Genomic DNA, 12,317 nt, shown 5'->3' with positions numbered 1-12,317 from the left:
AATAGTACACCCAAAACATGATTAGCCTTCATTTTCTACTCACCCCCATGCTAAACAACACCCTGGAGTACTTTTTTGATATCTCAAATGCATCTGGAGATCTGGGAGGCTTCTTGCTGTCTGCTGACATTCAAATAATGGAGGTCTATGGTGTCCGAGACAGAAAGGTCCATAAAAGTCCACAAAAAACGTGTCAATATTCCTCCATACTGCTCGTCCAATGTATTCCAAGTGTCCTGAGTGGGTAGCATCCAGAATTTACTCGAAACGAAGTCATTTAGAATGTTTTTAGAGCACAGTAGTGTATAGGATTTCCTGAAAGCGCGCACATGCGCGTTCACGAGCCTACGGAAGCCGGCAGACCAAACCAGATGAAAGTGCGCACTCAGCATCTGCTCTGCCAATAATGCAAGCGTAGAAGAAGAAATGTGCTGTTTACCTGTGCAAAGAAAGAAACAACGAAAGAAAAATGTCTGAGGACTTCAGTGTTGAGGAAGAGCATGAGTTCTTTGCCGAGCTGAATGCGCTGGTTTGGTCTGCCGGCTTCCGTAGGCTCGTGAACGCGCAGGTGCGCGCTTTCAGGAAATCCTATACACTACTGTTTATGCTCTAAAAACATTCTAAATGACTTTGTTTCGAGTAAATTCTGGATGCTACCCACTCAGGACACTTGGAATACATTGGACGAGCAGTATGGAGGAATATTGACACGTTTTTTGTGGACTTTTATGGACCTTTCTGTCTCGGGCACCATAGACCTCCATTATTTGAATGTCAGCAGACAGCAAGAAGCCTCCCAGATCTCCAGATGCATTTGAGATATCAAAAAAGTACTCCAGAGTGTTGTTCAGCATGGGGGTGAGTAGAAAATGAAGGCTAATAATTCATTTTACTTCCAGCAAACTGATCTTTAACAGATCAAGAAGGATTTTCATCCACGTCAAATACTGTGTTTATTTAAATAAGTCTGATTTATTTTTTTTCACCTGTTTTTGTCAGTTCTGAATGAGCAGGAAGTCCGTGCTTGAGGGCGGGCCAGGAAGATTGTAACACTTTGTTGAGGAGCAGCGAAACGTAGCATGAGGTCTTTGAGTCTGATTGCATTTAAACTGTAAAAAGGGAATAAATACAAGGAAACAATTTAAACTAATGGAAGAAGTGTACTTCACGGTGGATAACAGACATAAAACACCTGCACTGTTTGAACATGTCACTATATTGTGTTGGCTTTACTTCAGCTTCACCTCACCGTCCGCTCCTGTTGAACCTAAACTGACAGATCATGCTCTGTATTTTCTGTAATCCACTTTGTGCTCACTCCTATAGATAATTTAACCAATCCCGGCTGCTGTACATTTCCTTATTTATGAGATTAATGTGTAAAAAAAAAAAAATGTTTAAAGTTGAGTGTATTTATTATTTGGATGCTGTGCGGAGAGTGTGAATGCAGTATGAGATGAGCATCTTTAAACATGGAGTAAAAAAATCACACGAGGAGGAGAAATGTATGTTACTGTCTGACCTGTTAAATACAAACCTATCCTGTTGGGGCAGACTTCTGTTTGTGTTTCATTGTATAACAGTGTTATTTGCTTTTATGTATTTGTTTTTTCTCCTAGCCATCATGTGGCTTTGTTGTCAGCCAGTTACTGTATTCTTCTTTTTTTTAAGAAACTGTCATGAATTACTGTAAGAGTTTTCAGAAGCCCACACTGTAAGAAACTCCCCATAAAGGCTCAAATGAAAATTACAAACTGTCTATTTATAATAATACTCTCAGGTAAAGGAGTAGTGTCAAGTGTTTGGAAATACATCATGTTTTCCCACATTTTAATAGTTATCGCCTCCCACCAGCACCAAACAAGCACATGTATGTGTAAGTGGTTGTTTGGGCCCATGACTGCAGCATCCAACCACTAGCAAACCAAAGTAAAATTTGTGTTTATAATTTCACATAAATTTTAATTATGTCGTTTATTTTTATTCAATTGTTTCTGCAAGGTTCATTAAATTTGTTAACATTATTAATATCACAGATGCTGGTTAATATACCCGTTTGACATTTGTCGTTACCATTACATCGTAGTTGATTTGTTCCTGACTTCATAGACATGAAATAGAGCCTCTGTTTAAGATTTTTGCACTGATTGTTTGTTAATCCCTCTTGCTTGTGGGAGGTTCCATTCAGAATTTATTGCAACTATCTATAATCTGGGTTACCTAAATAGAAATACTGTTAATATTTATTTCTACAAGCAGAAACATTTGAAGTAGTTTTAGTTCAGTCAGGAATGATGATGTAGCATATTTTAGAGGGATTGACTGGTCCAAATGAGAATCGGACTAAAAAGTGGAGCAGCAGTTCGCAGACAGGCATATGGTTCCGTTATGTAGGTATGAATGGGTAGCATGAAAGAAGCAAATAAATGGTGTAAATTAACCACATGCCCATCACCTCCCTTACAACAGTATCTTTGAATTATTAAAGGTATAACATTAAGTCAGAAACTACTGAACCTCACTACCCGAAGTAATTGAATCTCTTAAAGATATATAAAATATATGTGATCTAGGGCTGAAACAATTAATATATAATCAATTGTTCATATCCTGGAGTATAGAGACTAAAACATGCCTTTAGCTGACAGAGCAACCCACTTAGAGCAGTACTTGTAAGAAATATGTTTTATCCAGTACCCCTTAAGTGGAAACATTTAAGTTTGACCTGGTTTAATACTGTAAAAAATCTTTAACCTTTTGCTATCTGATTATTAATTTAATTAAAAAAATAATCAACAAAATCATTGTTTGTTGCAGCCCTAATGTGATCATCCACAAACCGATCTGATCACACATGTGTATCCCACTGTCCTTGTGGGGACTTTCCATTGATTTCACTTCATATTACATAAATTTCTATTGCCTGACATAAACCTAACCTAATCTCCCATCTTAGTCCTAAACTTCAGTAAAAGAAGAGAATTTCTCACTGGGACCAGTCCTTGGTCGTCTCAAGTACCTGTAAGTCCCCACAAAGTAGCATATTCCTAGGAAATTGTCCCCACAGGGTAGCAAATGCATGACAACACATAAAGATCAAAATCCCTCAATTTTTGCTGGTGGGGGGCTTTTTTTTTGTTTGATTGTTTTGTTTTTTATTATTTATATAGATCTACTTTGACCTGCTGCAGTTTCATAATAAACATAAAAATGGTGTCACCATTTTCAATTATTTCTTAGAATGTGTATTTCCAAAATAGCTGAACTAATCCTTTAACTGACCTACAGCCTTTGATCTTATTAGTGCCAAAGAGTATTCCAAACTTTCAAAGCATATATAAAGGTTTGAAGAGTTAAGGATTACTTTACCATTTATGCTCACCCCTATTGTTTTGTAAAATTATTTATAATATCATTTTGTTTTCCGATTATAATTACCTGTACAGTGTTATATAAATGTACAGAAAACTGTGTAAATATGATCGTATCGATGTTCCCAGATCTCTTCTCATATTTCGCCTTTACATGTCTGTTTTTTTGTTCTAGGGGAACTAATACAATCACTTGTCTAAATAAACAATGTCTACATTCATGTTATGAATGCAAATCACTCTAAAACAAGTTAAAGCCCTTTTTTTAATTATCCAGGAATTATAAATTCATTGCATGCATCCAGGTGGCCCTCTATCCTAAAATGTTTTGCATCTTTTTAAAACATTTTATAACCAAAAAGAAAAGGTGTTTTTCTGTTAACTTTTTTTTATGTTCAACTTTATGTCTGGTAACTTTAGACTAAATACTGCATCATTACTTTCAATTGATAGCCATTTGTAATGAGTCAGTAGAAAGAAATCAATGTTTTAGCTTCTGCAAAGTGTTAAACTCAGTATATGTAATATTTTAAAAAACCAAACTCAGATGTGACTCGAAGCGATATATGGAGGAATTATTGCTTGTTCTTTTCCGCAGGCCCTGTTGTCTATAATGATATAAATAAACAACAACTACTGATTTTTGTAATTACTGGTATATATTGATGGCTGCATTAACATATTTTGAATAAATGGTATATTTTTAGAAACTTAAATGGTGTCTGAAATGATAAAGCCTACATAACAGTGTCATAAGAGTTGATAATGCTTTTTTAGAGCATTACATTAACACTTGAAATTATTATTATTATTTTTTAAACAAATATCTGTGGTTTGGACGCTAAGAGATCAGCTGTATCTACTACGCAGCTGTCTTCTGTTGTGCAAAGTGATCATGTCTCCTTTTACAACACAGCTGTTGGGGACTTGGCTGCATGTGCAAATCAAGTTTTTTTTACACAAAAATAACTACAGTTATTCAGCTTTACTCATAATAAAGATTTTTTGGTCTCCAAGGTAAAATAAAAAAAAGAATATGTTTAAAAATAGAGTAAAATTATTGTGAATATTTGTTTTATGTTTGAGCCCAGTCTTAAATGGATGGGTTAATTAAAAAGAACCACTTGCCTTTCAGAAACTCATGAATTTGAAAAAAGGAACCAATTGTAAGCCCTAAAACGTATTTGTTAAGCGTCCACATTAGCACACAGTCTGTGTAGTCGGAGCAAATGAACAGAAAAATCCACTTTACATCTCTAGATGACTGTGGCCAGTGAGTGTACCCACGGAATAAAGACTGGGTAGAGAACAATGGTGCTGAAAACTCGTGATCTGGACTGCATTAACCTCCCTCCCTGTTGCCTGTCATTGCCTTTGTGCCTGAACCACTGAGTCCAGGCTAGCTGGCTCTGATCCCAGTCCTTCTGTCCTCCTCATTGAAAAGCAGTATAGATCTAATCCAGAAGCAGCATTCAAACACATACCAAGCATTCACTACGGTATAAAAAGGAGGGATGCTGAAAGAAGACAGAGAAACATGAAGCATCGATACTGTAATTAATTTTAAGAAGGGAGAATTTAATGGAAATGTATCTCAAGAAGAGAGTAATAATAGAAACTTTAAAGGCCAGTCTTTGAATGGTTTTGGCCATATTGTCCTTTTTATTTAGACAGTTATTCTACTTAGAAGATCTCTACTGTGTGCCCTCTTATTTACCAGGTCCCTCATGGCTCTGTCTTTGGTCCACTCCTTCTCTTACACCATTTGTCTCCATCTCTATCTCTGACATCCACCCTTTAACATCACAAGATGCTTCTGTGTAAATCTCTTCATGTCTGATACTAGAACTGGTAGTTGAATATCAGAGATATCTCTGGTTGAGGATGTATCTTTTTGCATTATCCAATTATCCACATAAATATACATGAGCAATGTCACATATATTTAAATATATTTATTCAAAGAAAACACTATGTTTTATTTGGTCTGATCCATGTTTATGTAAATAATTGTTCTTTTGCTGGATTTTTATGTTTTATATCTGATTCTCATAACTCAATTGATTAAACAAGCTTTGAACAAATATCACTAGTAACATATGAAGCATAGCTCACAGTAAAAGAGGATACATATAAATATAACATATGTGATTATAAAAATATGAGAAAAACACTTTTCATGACCAAGTAGGATACATTTTGCTCCATAACTTTAGATTAGAAACATAGTTTTAAGATTTTATTGAAGATGAAAAGATTTGCGTTTTTAACTATATTGAATATGCTTTTGTTGAAGTAGAAAACGCTGCATCTTTGAGAAAAGAAAAGTAACAGGCTAAAGTTAAAGCAGACATGCTTGATCCCACACAGTTTTGCATTTGAGACAAAAATCTATATCAGAGTAACATTTGAAGTTAAAGAAACTCATCATACCAGACACCGTATTTTATAGAAGAGCAGCAGCATGTCACATGGTGAAGGTCAGTTTTCTGAGCATTAGCCCAAACCTTAACCACAATAAATTAATGGTGATAGAGACTGAAAGCTTGAACCTATTTTAGCAGAATTTCATTTGTGTTTTTTTTTCTTACTCTTATCATTGGTATTATCGACTCTGTATTTACAAAATGTAGGTGAATAAACACCAACATCTTTATGCAAAAATGAAACCAAACAGCTCTTACAACACTAAATGAAAAACTAAGCACTGACATCCCGCCTAAACTTGTCAGGCAGCCGAAATGATCCTGGTGTTTAAGGATTGCATTCCAAAGTGGAGCAACCACAGTGACCCAACACCCTGCATTAGTGTGATAACGTCCTGTGAACAATAGTCACTTAAACTCTGACACATTCAGACCAAAAGCAACTTGCTTTGTTTCCAGTGTATAGCTTTAAAACATTGAATCAGAGGAAGCAAATAAGGACAGCAGCACATTTATTTTTCAATGTTTAAAAGTTATGAGCAAAGTGTTTTTTATGCAGGATTTTGGTTTCTGTTTCATCTATCTTCTACTGCTTTTATCAGCTGAGGTCCTGTGGGGACTGGTTTCTATCTCCAACAGTCTATCGGCAAACCGCTGGGTCCATTGCACTTTTTCTGTCCGCCATCATGCTTTCTGAGAAAACTAACAAAAACAGAACAACAAAGAAGGAAGCAGGTTGGAATATTTCTTATGTTGTTGTGGAAGCTGTGACGTTAAACAGAGAGGTTATGAAACCCTCAGACAGTGGATGAAAAAACACAGGGACCACATCACACGGTTTAGAGGGAACCAAAAAGGAAGTTGCATAGACCTTGTGGGTAAAAACAACAGCTGAAGTAATAGATAATCCCTGTGAATTATAAAAGTATAATGTAGTTATTGTGAAATACAGCTATGGTGACAGATAGCATAAACCTCACAGCCTTTTTAACATTGGGCTCTTATTGCCAAAAGTAAAGGGATTTTATTTAAGCAGGGTGTTATAGTTAGAAGAAACCCATGAGGCTCTTTTTTTTAGTAATGGGCAGATTTGTTCCTGTATGACTGACAGTCTTTAATTGAAGCCTCTTAATGTTTGTTTACTCAATGCCATTTTACTTAAGAACAAGAGCTGATATTGATTTATTAAATGTAATACTTCCTATATGCAGTTTTGTCTCCAGTTAAGGAAATCTGCCATGAATGCTGTGGATAAGCCAAAGCCAGAGCTTCCTAATTTACAAATGTCAACTATGTTAAGTGCTCTTTTTTGCCATTGCTGCAGAATGTCTACATTAATATTCAACTTCCATGCCACTCCATACAGAAGTTCTGTCTGCAGTTCCGAATACTTGACTCAGCTCAGCATGGCAAGGGATTTAAATGGTTGAAATCCAGGAACATTATGACCACTGTGTGACTGCAGATTCACCAAAAACAAATCAGTGATTCTGTATTTGAATGCTTTAAATCCAAAAAAATTTTGATAGTGTTTAAAACAAATAAAGAATTTTCTTTATAAACCCATTTGTTCATTGAGTTTATCGTCGTTGAGGCTCTAGACCCCTACCTTCCGGCAGGAGAGTTTGAAAAAGTTTTAGGATGTTTATTCTTACACTGATTATAACTTCATTCACCAAAGCTAGATCACTCCAAGCTTCCCAGCTTTCCAAGCATAATAAATGTATATTGTAAGCACTACTATAAACACATTTCTGGAGAATAGCACTGAGGTCTAATGATAAAATCCCTCTACAAACCCAATACAAAAACATCTCGTCATATATGAATTGCCTTAGATAAAAAAAAAACAACAACAATCTTTTCTGATTAGCATTTGAATCAGCATTGACACTAACACAATCACATTGTTTTATTCTTTTGCTTAATGTTTTTATTTTTTAATTCAGGTTCCTTTTGCATAATTTAATGGTAAAAACTTTGCTCAAAATCCTATTTTACACAATCAGATAAACCTGATAAAAGAGGGCAGAAGACTACACAAAAAATAATCTTGACTTATCGCATAGTAATAAATTATTAATATCAAAAATGCATTTCTGTTTTTTCTTTTTACATATTTTGTTAAAAGGCCAAATAAGGACTTCAAACAAAAGAAAAAGTAATTTTCTGTTTTGTTTTATTCTTGGATTGGGCTTTAAAGGGTTAAGACTTTTGTCTCATTTTTACTTCACTTTTCTAAACTTGCATTGTTTCAGTTATGTGTAAGAAAGACGTTGGTCCCGTTTTCTAACATTTGCATTCATGACTGTTATGTGGCCCCAGCAGATAAATGTTTCTGCCTCAGCAACAAAAGCGGTTCAAACTAGTAGCAGTACAAAATCCGCCCACATGCCGATGTGGCTTTGCTGATGAAAAGTCAGGGGCTCCACCACTTGAGGACGTTTTTGATGGCTTCCTGCCATCAACCCACCCTTTTTATCTTACCTCCTACTTACTTTTCTGTCTGGCTTTTTCTTACTGAATGTGCAGATATGCATTATTCATCAAATGATTCAAAGGTCAGATAAAACCAGCTGAGTTCAGCACATGACTTACAGCTGAATTAAGAAAAGCATCAACATCCTTTGATAACATGAAATCTAGGAAAGTGTTCTGTAATAGAGCCGTGGTGACGGTTATGGAGCTTGAATATTCTGGTTCATGTCACCACGCTCTTATAAGAGGACATCTTTAGTTTACATTTCTGTCAGATTGTACTTTTGTTTGCTCCTGGAAAACAGACATAAATGTCTGGCTTGCTCTAGTCTACCTCAGAAGTGTGTGTTATCGAGACGGTTAAATTTTCTGTTCTCTCTACAGGGTCCCCTGCGGTTTTCTCCCATCATGACACTGCATCTCAAAGATAACTGCAAACAATGAGGCAGTGTCACAGGGATGGGCCATGTGAAGGCATGCTGTTTGAGTGGATAACAACCATACTCTACAAGCATTAAAGGTAACACCAAGCTTTTTTTTTTTTTTTTTTTAACTTGGTCGCCCAACTTGTTGATCCCCAAAAACTAAATTAGACATAAGCATTTCTATTCAATACCTGTGAAAATATATTTTGGTGTTTCGAAAACAAGAATTTAAAATATATACAGTATACGGTAATTATTTTCTAACATGAAAATTGCATTTATATCAGGGAACTGAAACTAGAAAAAGAGAATCAATCTTTTCTCTCTGACTTTAAGTGAGATTAGATATATTTTCTTTCTTCAGTGGGTATTATTTTGATTATTGTCATTTGCTAAATTACATAATAAAGATCAAGATAAAATGCTTAGATAATGTTTTTAAACTATATTCAAATTAAAGTCTGAATTACACTTTCTTACTATTTATCAAAATTGCTTTTAAAAGCTGCATTTCTATCAAATATTTAGCCAACCCTTTTGCAGTCTTTTCAAAAATCATGCATTGCAATTATTTGCCCTTTCCTCAGCACTGGTATCACTTAGTCAGGTTTGTTGGCTTCCATCCTCTTTCCTAGTTTTGTTAAGATCATAGGAACTTTAATTACTTTGCATTCTCTCCCTATAATTATCTAATCGTTTAGCAGTTGAAAAACTTTAAATGATCCTCACTGATCTAAAACAGCAAAAAGTGTCATCTAATTTAATGTTTGTAGAACAAATAACATGCAATTTAGTTTTATCTTATGTAGGCTGATGCTGTAATTATTACATCTAATTACGGGGGTTTATTAGCTGTAAACATCAATCATCATAAATAAACAGAAATAGCAACTTAAAATTTAGAATGAAGTTATTACTCTCGCTTACATAATTCAAAATGCTCCATTCTTCCCTACATCCAAGAGATTATCACCTTACTGGGAAAAAGGAGTTCCTCTCTGCTGTTCTCAAGACTCTTCTCACTTTCTTCCAGTCTGAGGCGCTGCAGCCTCCACACCCCACAGTGAGACACCTGGCCAGAACGTTCTCTATGGTGCTTCTGTAGAAGGTGGTGAGGATGGGTGGGAAGTACAAGTGCTTCTGTGCCCTTTTGACCAGTGAGGCAGTGTTTACAGTCAGGTGAGGTTGCCTGCCATGTGCAACCCCTGTCATAAAGCCAAACAAATGGACCCAATATTCAAGGTGAGACAGCCAGTAGGAAAGTTCAAAACATTTATTAAAACCAAATCAGACAGAACAGAAACACGCTGCTGTGGAACTGCAACTGCAGCAACCGCAGGTGCGGAGCACAACCCATCACTGATTCAGTAGAGAGAAACACAGGTAAGTGACCACTATCACCTGAACAGAAAATGATTAGAGTGAGTCACTTAGCTGGTTTAACAGTACAGTTCACTCAGGAATGGACAGATCCGGGTTCTAGGATCCATCAGAGCGCGAAGGAAGGTTCAGTGTCCCGTGCGTTGAGCATCCAGCTCAGACAGCAACATATCTTGGAGGATGGGTTCAGAGTCCCGTGCGTTGAGCATCCAGCTCAGACAGAAACACACCCTGGGAGGCAGAATCCAGGAGGAGGCCAACCGAGGTTCAGGCGAACAGATCAGGCAGGGACAGAGAGGGCCAGTGGGTGAGAGGGAACAGAATCAGGAAAACAGAACCCCAAGGGAAACGCTGAAACGCTCTCACCACTGGTCACTGAATACTCGCCTGAGGACACTGGCTAGAGAATAAACTCCTCACTGGAACATGAACTTTAGAAATAACTAAAACTAGGTAAACTGACAGGACACTAACAGAAATAAAACAGGGAGCAAACAGAAAGCATACAACGATCTGGCCCTGATGATTGGGCTGGACTGAATATAAAGCAGAACCTACAGGTGGATGAGATCAGAGATGATTGGGAACTGGGCAGACTAAGCAGGTGAGTGAAATGAGCAATTAAGGCCAGCTATTGGAGCAGATCATGACAAATCAAGGAATTTGGTGCTGCTGACCACCTCTACAGCTGAGCTGTTGATGAGCAGTGGAGTGTGGTTAGGCCTGTTCTTCCTGATGTCGACGATGATCTCCGTCTTCTCCACGTTAAGCATCAGGCTGTTATTTTTCCGTCTCTGATGAGGCCCACCACCATGGTATCGTCTCCAAAGTTCACAATGTGGTTGGTGGTGAACCTGGTGACACAGTGGTGTGTCATCAGAGTGAACAGCAGGGGGCTCAGGGCACAGTCCTAACTGAAGCCTGTGCTTAGGGTGATGACATCAGAGATTTTCTGTCGGAGTGACTGTGTAACAGTAGTGACTGCGTAACAGTAGAGAAGCTGCAGAGAGGTGTGATAAAATATGACTCTGCTTCCTGGTCTGCACCCTGGGTTGTAAGTGTTATAGAGGACTAATGGATTCGTCCAGATTTCTAGAAAGAAGAGCTGCACCATCCAAAGTGGGATGGATGCAGTCTCACCGAATCAGACCAGGTTTCCCCAAAAGGATTGCCAATTATTAATGTAGCCCACTTTGTTACCTTTGGGTAATATGCTGCAATCAAAGCTTTTACATTGCTCATCCATGAATTTCAGGCAACATTACTACGGTATTACCCCAACACAGTATTTCCTATGAAACATCTAACCTATCGAGATATTTTTATTCAAACTAACCTATCAAAATGGCATAGCTCTCCATAAACTGTATTTACCTAAATAAGGGTCAACATATCATACTCCTTCACAAACACTGGCATCATGTTTCAATAAAGTACTCTGAAATGAGAGGCATAGCTATAAAAATGAACTTCTGGATGTGGTTATGTGATACTGACAGAAAACCTGTGCAGCTAGTTTCCTGTTACTTTTTCTAACATAAGTATTTATAGGTCAATGCTGCTTCTATGTTTGTTTTGCATGTCTGCTTCTTTTTCTATGACTGCTTCTATCTCTTTGTAACCCCAGTTGGCCTCTCACACTGAGCTTGGTCCTAATGGAGGTGTCCTCCTGTTAAATGTGGAGTTTTTCCTCTCTATTGTCACTTCACGCATCCTTGCTGTGAGGGATTGCTGTCGAGTCAACAACAAGATACAAGCAAATATCAACTGTCACATGCTCATGCAGAAGGAACTTGCTCTGCAATCAACTGGTTTTCCTTAGAAAACTGTGAAACAATCTATCTCTGTAAAGTGAAGTGACGTGTTGTGAATTGGTGCAACATAGATGAACTGAATTCAAACTGAACTGAATCAGTCCGAGTGATAAATCTAATTATCGGGTCCAATGAGTTGAATTACTGGGTAGATCAAGTAAAAGAGACAGTGGGTATTTTATAACATTCTCATTTATTAAAAAGTATCTATAAGAAAACTAGTCATATGTTTTTTTTGTAGCTTATCACAGGGGTTATATTCAATATAAAGTCAGGATGTGCAGAAACCTTTGCATCATTTCATGGAAATGTGTTTGATGTGGTGTAAGGATCAAATATCCACCAATATATTGATTCCTTAAATATTTTTTTTTGCCGTTTGCTTGATATTAGGTATTATCAGGGGTGGAGTAGATGGGGGGC

Source organism: Cyprinodon tularosa, unplaced genomic scaffold (assembly GCF_016077235.1).
Source record: "Cyprinodon tularosa strain WSP-4 unplaced genomic scaffold, ASM1607723v1 ctg10, whole genome shotgun sequence".
Classification (NCBI taxonomy): domain Eukaryota; kingdom Metazoa; phylum Chordata; class Actinopteri; order Cyprinodontiformes; family Cyprinodontidae; genus Cyprinodon; species Cyprinodon tularosa.
Note: the sequence above shows the minus strand (reverse complement) of the source record.